A 13,689-nucleotide genomic window follows, 5' to 3' on the forward strand; every position below is an offset into this window, starting at 1 on the left:
GATGATCTGCTAATAACAGGGCAAATCAATAAGGAACACTTGGAGAACTTGGACATAGTCCTTAGCTGTTTCTTCCAGGTGGATGTAGAAGGGAAAAATGTGTGTTCCAAGCACCCCAAATGACCTTCTTAGATTGTAGAATTGACTAGACTGTGTTAGACCCATTGGAAGGTAAAGTGAGGGTAATCAATGTGCCTCAGCTCCCATGTCCGCACCAGAGGTTAGGTCTTTCCATGGGCTGGTGAATTATTACAGAAAGCTCTTAAATAACTAGTGGTGATGGGGGAAATCAAAAGGACATCACAACCAGAATTGAAATCTTTGTGGCACCGGATAGACCAGGTCACAGTAGAGGATGACATATTATTATGGGGAGCCAGAGTGATTGTCCTGAACAAAGGTCACTGCCAGATACTTGCTGAGCTGCACCAGGGTCATCCAGGGTTCTAAAGCGAGGATGTTGGTGAGAGGATTTGTCTGGTGGCCAGGATTAGATGCAGATTTGGCTGCATTGTGGGCAGTTCCCAGAGTGCCGGCAAGGACAAAAATTACTGCTAGCAGCTTCTCCACATTCATGCGAATTGCTGGGTAAACCCTAGACTTAGTTACACATGGACTATGCAGGTCCTTTTATGGACTCAATGTTCTTAGTCATTGCAGACCTCCACTCAAAGTGGCCGGACATGCACAGAGTTCATTCTTCAAACATGGGGACGACAGTGGAAAAACTGTAGCATTTTTCACAATACATGGACTTCCGGAAGTGTTGGTCACAGATAATGGGCCATTATTTACCAGCAGGGAATTGGAATATTTCCTAAAGTCGAATGGTGTTCGACATACAAGGACAGTTCCATAGCATCCATCATCCAATGGGCTGGCAGAAAAAGCAGTCCAAACTTTGAAGGCAGACTTAAAGAAACAGTCTACAGCTTCGCTAGATACCAAACTATGCCGGTTCCTATTTGGATTTGGAACCACCCCTCACGCAATTACATGGATAGCTCCAAGACAGTTTGTAATGAGGAGAAGAATCAGTGCCAGGTAAAATCCATTCCTGATGAAGGGCTTTTGCCCGAAACATCGATCCTTCTGTTCCTTGGATGCTGCCTGACCTGCTGTGCTTTTCCAGCACCACACTCTCGACTCTAATCTCCAGCATCTGCAGTTCCTCATTTTCTACCAGGTAAAATCTGGCCTTCCCAGACTTGGCGGTGGAAGTGGTGGTGGAAATGGCATCAGGAATGTCAATGCTGTACACAAGACTCAGCTGAGTGAGAGAGACGGTTTACCTCAGGGGATGAACTTTGGTATAGGAACCATGAGAATGAGGATAAAAGGCATGGACAATGTGAGGTCAGGTCCAGTGACGTATAGTTCGGGTAGGTGCCATGGACCTGAACAAGCATGTGGACCATGTGGAAGGTGCAACATCGCAAACACTGCAGCAGCAAAATGTGCCCGGCTCTTCGACAGCCTTTCTGGCTGTTCCTGTGAGTTCTCTCTCTTTGTCAAATGTTGAAGATATCTTGGAATCTGAGATGGACATGGTGGATGTTGTTGCTTCAACACCTTTGCCATCCAAAGAAGAAAATGAATTTCTTCTGAGATGCTCCCGGTGCAAGAGGCAAGCTGGGTGGGCCGCCTGTTTCAGAGGCAGAGTCAGAAGACTCTAACCTGGTGCTAAAATGTCCCAGGAGGAGTTACAGAAAAAAGAATTGGCCTATGTCCTCAGTTTCAGAGAGGGAGGAATGGAGCGATTGTAATGAGGTCAGGCGGGTGGATTTCATAGAATAAGAGCTCCCTGATTGGGGCTGTTAATCCAACCAGCAGGGGAGCCCTAGATGATAGGTATAGACAGGAGGGTCAAAGGTTCTGTTCACTCTGAGAACTGGCTCTGAGGGAGCTGGATCAGTGTCAAGGACTCTCCACATGTAAATAAAGGGTGACTTGGTGATGGGATACCGACCTCTGTGGAGTTATTTCACTCACATTTCATGTGTGGTTAAACAAACTGCAGCGTTCTCAAAGTAAAATGGATTGGAGAATCCAGAGTTGAGTAAGAAAAGTGTTTGTGTTAATTTTTTCACCTGTATCAAGGCCCATTGAAAACATCTTTCCATTTACCATTATTTATAACTGTTAACTACCTTGTCACATCTCATTCACACCCACTCTGGGGAATTAAATGCACAATATCCAATCAGTTCCGGTTCATTTCCACTACATTGAATTTCTTCTCTAAGCACAACACATAAATGCGTAATCATGATTAAAGCAGAACACAATTATTCCTGATTTATGCATGTTTATGCTTAAGGTTGTCAATCAAGCAGCTCAAATGTCTTTTCTGCACTAATGACTGTGTTTAGAAATCTGTACACAATGTAAGCTTTATCATTTAGATTTATTTCTATGCAAGAGTTCTCATGCACCACATCTCAATGCACTTTATAAACATGGAAGTCCTCTTGAAGCACAATCAATGCTGTAATATAGGTAAAAAGCTGTGAATTTTCACACGACAAACTCCCACAGTTGGAAGTGAGGGACATGACTAAATGTGTTGGTTTTGAGATGTTGGCTGTGGGATAAATATGCCAGGGTACTGAGGAGAACACCCTGCTCTTTTGATTTGGAGATGTCGGTGCTGGACTAGGGTGTACAAAGTTAAAAATCACACAACACCAAGTTATAGTCCAACAGATTTAATTGGAAGCACTAGTTTTCGGAGTGCTGCTCCTTCATCAGGTGGTTGTGGAGTACGCAATTGTCAGACACAGAATTTATAGCAAAAGTTTACAGTGTGATGTAACTGAAATTATACATTGAAAAATACCTTGATTGTTTGTTAAGTCTCTCATCTAAAAAGTTACATTCTCAGGTTAACTTTAACAATTGATGTCAGCCCAGATAATAAGTGAAGGTGTTAGCCCCCTGTGTGCTGTTGTCTGGGCCATAATGCTTAGACTGATTCTAATCTAAAAAATGAGTTAACAGAGTCTTACATGGATTCATGCAGTTTTTGACCAAAGTACAATCTAACTCTGCAAGTACAAATTCACCCCACAAACGTACATGCGTATGTGTGCATGTGGGTTTGTGCATGTGTGTGTGTCTGGGGTGGGGGGTTGTGAGTGTCTGTGAGAGAGTGTATATGTGTGTGTGTGTGAGTGTAAAGGGGTCTAAGTCTGTGAGAGGGTGCATGTGTGTGTCTGGAGTGGGGGGGTGTGAGTGTCAGTGAGAGATAGTGTGTGTGTCTGTGTGTGTGTGTGTATAGTGCAATGGTGGTCACCTGTAGTGTGACATGAACCCAAGGTACCAGTTGAGGCCCTCCCTATGGGTACCGAACTTAGCTATCAGCCTCTGCTCGGCTACTTTTTGCTGCTGCCTGTCCCCAAGTCCGCCTTGGAGGATGGTCACCCAAAGGTCCGAAGTCAAATTCCTGGACCGCTGAAGTGTTCTCCAACTGGGAGGGGACACTCCTGTCTGTCAATTGTTGTGCGGTGCCCATTCATCTGTTGCCGTATCCTCTGCTCGGTTTCACCAATGTACAATGCCTCAGGGCATCCTTGCCTGTAGTGTATGATATAAACAATGTTGGCTGAGTCTCATGAGTCACATCATTTTAGATTAGAATCAGTCTAAATATTATGGCATAGATAACAGCACACAGGGGGCTAACACCTTCAACATCTTATCTGGGCTGACACCAATTGTTAAAGTTAACCTGAGAATGTAACTTTTAAAAAAGAAGAATGGGGGGCACGGTGGCTCAGTGGTTAGCACTGCTACCTCACATCGCCAGGGACCCGGGTTCAATTCCAGCCTCGGGCGACTGACTGTGTGGAGTTTGCACATTCTCCCTATGTGTCTGTGTGGGTTTCCTCTGGGTGCTCCGGTTTTCTCCCACAATCCAAAGATGTGCAGGTTAGGTGAACTGGCCATGCTAAATTGCCTGTAGTGTTAGGTGCATTAGTCAGGGGGAAATGGGTGTGGGTGGGTTGCTCTTTGAAGGGTCGGTGTGGACTTGTTGGGCCACACTGTAGGGAATCCAGTCCAATCAAAAGTGAAACTAACGTGGTCATTCTAACAGATGAGAGACTTAACAAACAATCAAGGTATTTTTCAATGTATAATTTCAGTTACATCACACTGTAAACCTTTGCTATAAATTCTGTGTCTTACAATTGTGTACTCCACACCCACCTGATGAAGGAGCAGCGCTCCGAAAGCTAGTGCTTCCAATTAAACCTGTTGGACTATAACCTGGTGTTGTGTGATTTTTAACTTTGTACACCCTGATCTTTGATACTGATCTATTTGAGAGGTTAGTTGGAATGTCTATTTAGCATCTCACCTGAAAGATTTAGTTATCTATCTGGGATGCTCTTTGGAGGGTCAGTGCAGACTTGATGGGCCAAATGGGCTCTTTTTGCTCAGTAGGGATTCCATGATTTATTTCCGACCAAAACATTGGCAAATTGAATGTGTGCACTTGATTTTTATCATGGCAATCTTTCTTTGAATCCCTTGTTTGAATGTCACTGATTAGATTTTTTCTCCCACCACAGGGCTCTTGTCAAAGTCGTAAATTAAATTCTATATGACAGTGATAAAGGTAAATTTTCCCTTTCCGATCTGTCTGCAGCCTTTGATATAGTCGATCATACTATTGTCCTCCAGTGCTCCCCTACTGTTGTTCCCCTCAGTGTTCCCATTTGGTTTCATTTGTATCTGTCTAATGGTAGCAAAATAGCCAACAGTAATGGCTACTCTTCCCCTCCCACACTGATGTATCTGATGTCCTTTAAGAATCTGCCCTCTTACTTAGATGTACGTTAGAAACACAGCTCTAGCTTATCACCAATTTTCTTAATTACTTTGTTGTATTTAATCTGTCAAATTGCTAAAAGTGACATTTGGGCGAGCAGATACTTTCATCAACTAAATAGTGGGAAGATTGTAACCATTATCTTTGGATCCTTCCACAGACTCCATTCCCGAACCCACAACTCCATCTTGCTCTCTTGCAAACTTGGTGTCATGTTTGATTTTGGAATGAACCTCCACCCCACAGATCTGTATCATCACTGAGACGACCTATTTTCAGCTTGGTAACATTGTCTGTCTCAAGGAGAAAGTGAGGACTGCAGATGCTGGAGATCAGAGCTGAAAATGCGTTGCTGGAAAAGCGCAGCAGGTCAGGCAGCATCCAAGGAGCAGGAGAATCGACGTTTTGGGCATGAGCCCTTCTTCAGGAAGGCTGAAGAAGGGCTCATGCCCGAAACATCAATTCTCCTGCTTCTTGGATGCTGCCTGACCTGCTGCGCTTTTCCAGCAACACATTTTCAACATTGTCTGTCTCCCCTACACCCACTCCATCTTGGCTCAATTCCTGCTGAATCTCTCAATTGTCTTTTTGTCACAACATTCCCACTCAGCTGTGCAGTTGCACATTTACATTGCCCCTCCAAGGCTGCGTGAATAGCTGTCTTTCTGGCTCCAGAATGTCCTGATGCTTATGGGACTTGGAGGACCACGCAGCTGGAAAGAGAATTTGAGAGAATGCTGCTCCGAACTTGACTATTCCAACATATCCAGGCTGGTCCACACACTCTTCCAGCTAATGGAGTTCAACCTGGATAAATACGAAGTGATGCATTTTGGAAGGTCGAACTCGAATGCTGAATATAGGATTGGCAGTGTGGAGGAACAGAGGGATCTGGGTGTGCAAGTGCATAGATCCCTCAAAGTTGCTACCCAAGTGGATAGGGTTGTTAAGAAAGCATATGGTGTTTTGGCTTTCATTAACAGGGAGATTGAGTTTAAGAGCCGCGAGGTTATGCTACAGCTCTTCAAGTCTCTGGTGAGACACACTTGGAATATTGTGTCCAGTTCTGGTTGCCCTACTATAGGAATGATACAGAGATTTTGGAGAGGGTGCAAAGAAGGTTTACCAGGATGCTATCTGGACTGGAGGGCTTGCCTTATGAAGAAAGGTTGAATAGGCTCGGACTTTTCTCTCTGGAGAGAAGGAGGAAGAGAGGAGCCTGATGGAGGTATACAAAATAATGAGTGGAATAGATAGAGTCAATAGTCAGAGACTTTTCCCCAGGGCAGGCTTGACTGGTATGAGGAGTCATAGTTTGAAGACATTAGGAGGAAGGTATAAAGGAGATGTCAGAGGTAGGTTCATTACGCAGAGAGTTGTGAATGCATGGAATGCATTGCCAGCTGTGGTGGTGGAAGCAGAGTCATTGGGGACATTTAAGCGACTGCTGGACATGCACATGGATAGCAGTGAATTGAGGGTTAAGTTAAGTTACTTTATTTTACATTAGGATTAAACCTCGACACAACATCATGGGCCAAAGGGCCTGTTCTGTGCTGTACTTTTCTGTGTTCTATGTTCTAAAGTCTGCTGCCCATGACTTATCGCTCCCAGAGTAAAGCTTACTGCTCACCCTTACATTTGCTGACCTACATGGACATCTAGATCAAGCATTACCACAATTTTAAAAGGCTTGTTTTTGTTTAGAGATACCTCTATCACTTTATACCAGTGCATTTCTGTAATTTCCTCTTCCTCTACAACCATTGAGATATCTGCAGCCTCTAAACGGGTGACTTGAGTCCTATTTGTAATTGCTCTGTCATTGGTTACCTTGGCTGTCATTACTTTTGCTCTAACTATGGAATTTCTTTTCTAAACATCTTTGCCCTGTCCTCTTTTAAAACATCAAAAGAAACATGCTCCTTAGAGTCAGAGAGTCACAGAGTTGTACAGCATAGAAACAGACCATTCGGTCCAATCCAGCCATGCTGACCAAATATCCTAAATTAATCTAGTCCTATTTGCCAGCATTTGGCCCATATCCCTCTAAGCCCTTCCTATTCATATATCAATCCAGATTCCTTTTAAGTGTTGTAATTGTACCAGCCTCCACCACTTCTTGTGGCAGCTTGTGCCATACACGCCCCACCCGCTGCATGAGAAAGTTGCTCCTTAGATCTTTCCCCTCTCACCTTAAACCTATGCCCTTTAGTTTTGTACTCCTCTATCCTGGAGAAAGGACCTTGTCTGTTCACCCTATCCATGCCCTTCATGATTTTATAAACTTCTATGAGATCACCTCTCAGCTTCTGATGCTCCAGGGAAAACAGCCCCAACCTATTCAATCCCTCCAACCCTGGCAAAATCCTTATAAATATTTTCTGAAACCTTTCAAGTTTCATAGCATCCTTCCTATGGCAGGGAGACCAGAATTGCACACAGTATTCCAAAAGTGACCTAATCAATGTCCTCTACAGCCACAACATGACCTCCCAATTCCTGTACTCAATGTTCCTTGATCAAGCTTTGACCAACTGTCCTAATATTGCTGAGTGCAGTATCGCACCAACTTTGTTTGATAATGTTCCTGTATAAGACTTGGAGACATTTTACTATATAAAAGGTAGCGTATAACTATAATTTGTTATTACATCATTTAGCAACATGCAGTAAAGCAGATTTGGACTCCCTGCCCAATGGCACTATTGTGCAACCTCTAATCTGTCACCCCACCTCACCTGCCTCTCTATCCAACTACCATTCTATCCATGTATACATTCTACCATAACTCTATAAATCCCAAACAACTTATGATATTAATTATGTTGACTTTTGCATTAAAAAATACATTAATTAAATGCATTAATGCCTGAGCCAGTTGTATATGTTATTAAAAAGCCTAACCAACAAATGACTAGCTCATAAAATATTTAATCTAAACATTAAATGCAAAAACCTTTTAATGTCTAAATCTTAGACATTATTCTCAAGGTTCCAGATGCCCCATCATCAGTTTGAATTTCCAGCCAGAAAAAAATACTTTTGAGCCATGGCATGACGGGACAGGTCTGATGGAGATCTACAGGGTGAGGAAAGACATCTTGTGGAGGATTACTGGGTAAGCGAAGAGGTCTGACAGAGATCTACAGGGTAAGGGGAGAGGTCTTGTGGAGGTCTACTGGGTAAGCGAAGAGGTCTGACAGAGATCTACAGGGTAAGAGGAGAGGTCTTGTGGAGACCTACATGGTAAGGGAAGAGGTCTGACAGAGATCTACAGGGTAAGGGAAGAGGTCTTGTGGAGGTCTACAAGGTAAGGGAAGAGGTCTGACAGAGATCTAAACAGTGAGGAGAGAGGTCTGACAGACAATACCACAATGTCTTCCTTTCCAGCAAATTCTGTTTCATATATCCTGGTTATCATTTTGTCGAAGTCGGTGCAGTTGATTCCAAGAAGTTCTGAGATTCCTAGTGATAACTGCAAAACAGACAGAATACATTTGCTGTTTTGGAAGTGAAAGGTTATTTATTAGATTATACTGAAGTACACATGGCAATCAAGCTGACGGTGGCTTAGTGAGTATTTTGTTGTCTTGGAACATCTAACATTTCACAGGACACAATGAATCGCTACTGTCACCTTGCTTCACAACATTGATGATGGATGGAGGAGTGGACAACTTGCCCCTTGTCTCATCAACATTATTATGCTGTTGCCAGAGATCTGAGTGATGCCATTGATGGCATTCATTCCCTACTCACCGAACTAATTGGACATTACAGCTACACTCCTACATTAATGTATTGTAATGAATTTCCAAGCAACTTATGACATTAATTATGTTGACTATGCACATTAAAGATGCATTTATGTGCACAGCGTATTCTTGGTGAGAATACTGAAATACCATAACGCTGGCTGTGTGTAAGTTGGTAACCATTCCCAATCAGCAAAATTGGAAATCCAATGGAGAGAAGCCAAAGTTCCAGACTGAAAACTCCAGATTATAGCCAAACTTATGCATGTTTGTCTGGGCAGCATGGTGGCTCAGCGGTTAGCACTGCTGCCTCACAGTGCCAGGGACCCGGGTTTGATTCCAGCCTGGGGCAACTGTCTGTGACGTTTACACATTCTCTCTGTGTCTGCGTGGGTTTTCTCTAAGTGCTCTGGTTCCCTCCCACAGTCTGAAGACGTGCAACTTAGGTGGGGTGGCCAGGCTAAATTGTCCATAGTGTCCAGGGACGTGCAGGTTAGGTGGGTTAGCCATGGGAAATGCAGGGATAAGGTAGGGGTGTGTGTGTCTGGGTGAGATCTCTTCGGCGGCGGGGGAGGGGGATGTGTGGTTGCTGTGGACTCAATGGACCGAATGGCCTCCTTCCACACTGTAGGTTTCTATGATTGTATGAAATAGCTGTGTCAATCAATCTGAGTTGATTTATATCATGTTGGGAAACAAAATAACAGGCTATCATTTAATATCACAATTTCTCTGTGAAAGGACATTCAAGCCCTGCAAGTGTGGCAGACCTGAGGGAGCATTAAAGGAGCTGTCAAATGGAGACAAAATTATGTCAAGGCAAAGAGGTTGGACCACCCACAGAGCTCATCTGCAAGATGGATAACTGGGCCAATTCAAGACAAAGCACAGTTATCGGCTTCCATGTGGTCACAGTGAGTGTTCTGCAGTCACAACCACAGCAATGACAGATGATTGACTGTAATCAGAGGTTAGGAGTCCTGCTGTGAATGGCTCACCTCTTAACTCCCCACTGTCTCTCCACAATTGACAAGGCACAAGTCAGCCGTGTGATGCAACACGTTCCTGGATGCAGCTCCAGCAACACTCAAGAAGCTTGACACAATCCAGGACAAAGCATCCCAGTTGATTGGCACCACATCCACAAGCATCCACTCCCTCCACCACCGATGCTCAGTAGCAGCAGAGTGTACTATCTGTAAGATGTACAACAGAAATTCATGCCAGACCCTTCGATGACACCTTCCAAATGCATGACCACTACCACCACCTAGAAGGACAAGGGCAGTAGATACATATGTGAACACAACTACCTGCATGTTCCCCTCCAAGCCCTCACCATCCTGACTTGGAAATATATCGCTGTTCCTCAGTGCCATCAGGTCAAAATCCTGGAATTGCCTCCTGAAGGGCATTGTGTGTCAACATGGACTGTAGCAGTTCAAGGAGGTAGCTCCCTGCAGACTTCTCAAGGGCAACTCAACAACAGGCAATAAATGCTTCCCAGCCACCAATGCCCACACCCCATGACTGAATAAAACAACACCTCACAAGTGTCCTGACTGAGTATGCGGCAAGGCACATTTTTCACGTGGATGAATTTGAATTAGTAATAGAGACATACAGCATGAAAACAGACCATTCGGTCCAACTTGTCCATACTGAGCAGATATCCTAGCCTAAACTAGTCCCATTTGCCAGCACTTAGCCCATATCCCTCTAAAGCTTCCTATTCACATACCCATCCAGATGCCTTTTAAATGTTGCAATTGTACCAGCCTCCACCACATCCTCTGGCAGCTCATTTCATAAACGCACCATCCTCTGCATGAAGAAGTTGCCCCATAGGTCTCTTTTATATCTTTCCCCTCACACCCTAAACCTATGCCCTCTAGTTCTGGACTCCCCCATCCCTGGGGTAAAGACTTCATCTATTTATCCTATTCATGGCCCTCATGATTTTATAAACCTCCATAAGGTCACCCCTCAGCCTCTGATGCTCCAGGGAAAACAACCCCAGCCTATACAGCCTCCCCCTTGAACTCAAACCCTCCAACCCTGGCAACATCCTTGTAAATCTTTTCTGAACCATTTCATGTTTCACAACATGTGGGCGGCACGGTGGCACAGGGGAGCAATGAGGGCATGGACAGTGTGGGTGATTTTGGCCTGATGGTCGCGGTGGGGTCGCGGGCAAGGGGGAGGTAGGACGTGGTGTCAATATGTTGGAGTTTGGTCTCTGCGATGTAGAAGTCCGTCTCCAGACTATCACCGCCCAACCTTTGTCAGTGGGTTTGATGGTGAACTAGGGGTTGTTGCAGAGTGAGTGGAGTGCTGTACATTCGCAGAGGGTGACGTTGGAGTGGGTGAGGGAGGTGGAGAAATTAAGGCAGTCAATGTCACATCAGCAATTTCCATTGAAGAGTTCTAGGGCAGGTACAAGGCCTTCAGGTGGTGACCAAGTAGAGGAGGAAGGTTGGAGGTGCAAGAAGTGATCTTCAGAGGGTGGTTAGGAGTTTTTGTCAAAGAAGAAGGCAGAGGCAGAGGAAGAAGAGCTTCACGTCGTGGGGGATCCGGAATTCATTGAGGTGGGGCGGAAGGTATAAACGTGAGCCCTTTTCTGAGGACAGATCATTCGGCCTCAGACAGTTTGAGGTTGGGGGGACAGTGAATTCATAGCAGGGCTCGGAGTAGGGTTTTGGCAGAGTCCTGGGGCAGCTGATGGGTGGAGGGAGGAAGGATGATGATGGGTGAGGTGGTAGGGGAGAGTGGGTGAGGGAAACAAAGGAGATTGGGAGGAGTGTGGGCTGAGGAGTGGGATGGGGTCTGGGAAGGGGTGCGGGGGGGTTGGGGTGAAGAGGGAGACCTGGAGGGGTAAGGTGCATGGGATATGAAGCCGAAAAACTGTTTGTTGCACTGGTGGATTCTCCATTAGATGTAGAACAGTAGGTGTCCACCACACTTTTGGGAAAGGGAGGCCTTGTGCTAGGGGATGGTGGAGGAGAGGGAATGGAGGTGCGTCCACATAGCTGAGAGAGTGGAACAGAGAATCCGAAGAGAGAATTGTTGGTGGAGGCTTTGGAGGTATTGTAAGTATGGAGCATCAAATTTGGAGGGTTAAAAATGCACCTGTAGGTCTGGGGGTATGAGATGGTTGCAAAGACAGCAGCTGAGGAATGTCACATGGCTGTAGTATCGAGTTTGTTTCATCGTGTGGTCAAAGAGCTGGAGGGCTGAGGAGATTACAGTGTTGTGGCAGTGAGAAAGGGACTCATTGAGTGCACATGGTCTGAGGGAAGCAGAGAACATCTTCAAAATGGGCATCCTTTGAAGAGGCTTCGCAGTGGAATAAACCCGGTTAGAGACAAAAAAGACTGCAGAAGCTGGAACCCAAAATAGACAGGCAGGAGGCTGGAAGAACATAGCAAGCTAGGCAGCATCAGGAGGTGGAGAAGTCAATGTTTTGGGTGTAACCGTTCTTCAGGACTGGGTGTGTGTGCAGGGGGCGCTGCAGATAAAGGGGGAGATGGGGACAGGGTGGTGAAGTGGGGATAGGTGAAGACAGGTAGAGGGTATAACCTGGTTGGTCAATGGGAGGAATGAATCCAGTTGGTGGCAGAGAGTAGTGGAGGTTGGGTGGGAGGGGCTGGGAAAGGAGTCGGAAGATGGGAAGGGAGGTTGTTTGAAATTGGAGAACTCCATGTTGAGACTTCCAGGCCGTAGGCTGTCCAGGTGGAAGATGAGGTGTTCTTCCTCCAATTTGCAATGTGGTTCATTGTGGCAACAGAGGATGGTCATGTAGGAAAGGGCGTGGTTAGGGGAATTGAAAATGGGTGGTGACGTGGAACTCCAGTCGGCCCAGCAGAGACAACCATGGAAACCTACGCTGAGCTGGACAACATTGTATCCTGCACAATCGAACTGACACCCGGGAGCAATCAGACATGAGGTACATTCTTCAGATGAGGAGACTGATGAGCTTGAAAGGTCTGAGGAATATTTACCCACCTGTTACCCAGGCTGAAGACACTAAGTCAGTGCAGGATATTTCACTGTAGCACGACTGCACTGGAAAAGACGTTCAACTACATCGATGACGGCACCTGAGGCAGAAAAAAGATTATTGAGTGCTGTCCAGAGTTAAATCCTAACATTTTCACTGCTTTTACCGTACAAGGTCAGGCCATTGTAAGGTGTGAACAATTAAAAAAAAAAGACATTTTCTATATGCTTAGTGCATCACTGTATTCTCTTTTTTTCAAAATAGAACACGTTGCTAGGCAAATCAGATTACATAGCAGCCTCCTCAATGATCTCAAAGCTCAACTTAATATGAATTTGTGGGCAGATCTCCTATGATTCAACTTACATTAATTTTACTATGCATATGCGCTCACACGCACGTGTGTGTATATATACACTGTTTTTAGTCCTTTAACGCCTTTTCACAGCCCTATCTGACATTTTCTGGTAAATGTTCACTGACACAACGAAGAGCGTTGGGGTATTTGAATATCTTTTCAGTGTATTTGAGCTTGTCTGGATGAATAAATATATCAGTGAAAGGGTGATTACATAGATGTGTAAGTGGATTAGGGTGGGTGAGATAAGTGGGCAGCTTGTCTATGAGGAAGAGTGTAGGTAGATCGGTGGCAGGGTGGTAAGTGCGTACAAGATGAACTGAGTAGACTAATGGGTGGGCGTGTTGGTATCTGGTTAGAATGGATAGAGTGGGAACTGTGTAGGATGGTACTGTGATAGTTCTAGGGCAGATTTGCATTCATTCAAAGGAATCCCTTCAGTGCTAAATCCTTTCTGTGACTTGGAGGTTCCTACACCAGATTTTCTAAAGTTAGTGTCACTCTTCAGTTTCAAAATGCTGGTTTGTCAGGCAACAGTGTTTTCTCTAATTCTGTAGTCCTTTTTCATTCTAAGTAAATATGTTTTGGCCCTCTTTGTGGCTTCCTCATAAACTCCACCACATGGCTCCATCTTCCTTCAGACTCTCAACGGAGCTGTATGCTCTTCCCAAGCAGTGCTAAATCTCAGTATAATGGCCTACCATACCATTTGCTTTTTTCCCATGTTAAACCTGTC

General features: G+C 44.9%; 1 long non-coding RNA gene across 1 annotated transcript; it reads right to left on the reverse strand.

Annotated features, from left to right (window-relative positions):
• Window positions 1-3,274: 3,274 nt before the first annotated feature.
• On the reverse strand, window positions 3,275-12,697 carry LOC122557950 (uncharacterized). Its single transcript, XR_006313986.2, has 3 exons — window positions 12,601-12,697; window positions 8,208-8,312; window positions 3,275-3,576 (listed from the first exon to the last, which is right to left on the reverse strand). It is a non-coding gene; the product is annotated as an uncharacterized LOC122557950 (long non-coding RNA).
• Between the last annotated feature and the right edge of the window lie 992 nt (window positions 12,698-13,689).

The sequence above is a fragment of the Chiloscyllium plagiosum genome, unplaced genomic scaffold (assembly GCF_037043375.1).
Source record: "Chiloscyllium plagiosum isolate Xiang-an unplaced genomic scaffold, Cpla_swu_hap1 HiC_scaffold_18, whole genome shotgun sequence".
In the NCBI taxonomy this organism is placed as follows: Eukaryota; Metazoa; Chordata; class Chondrichthyes; order Orectolobiformes; family Hemiscylliidae; genus Chiloscyllium; species Chiloscyllium plagiosum.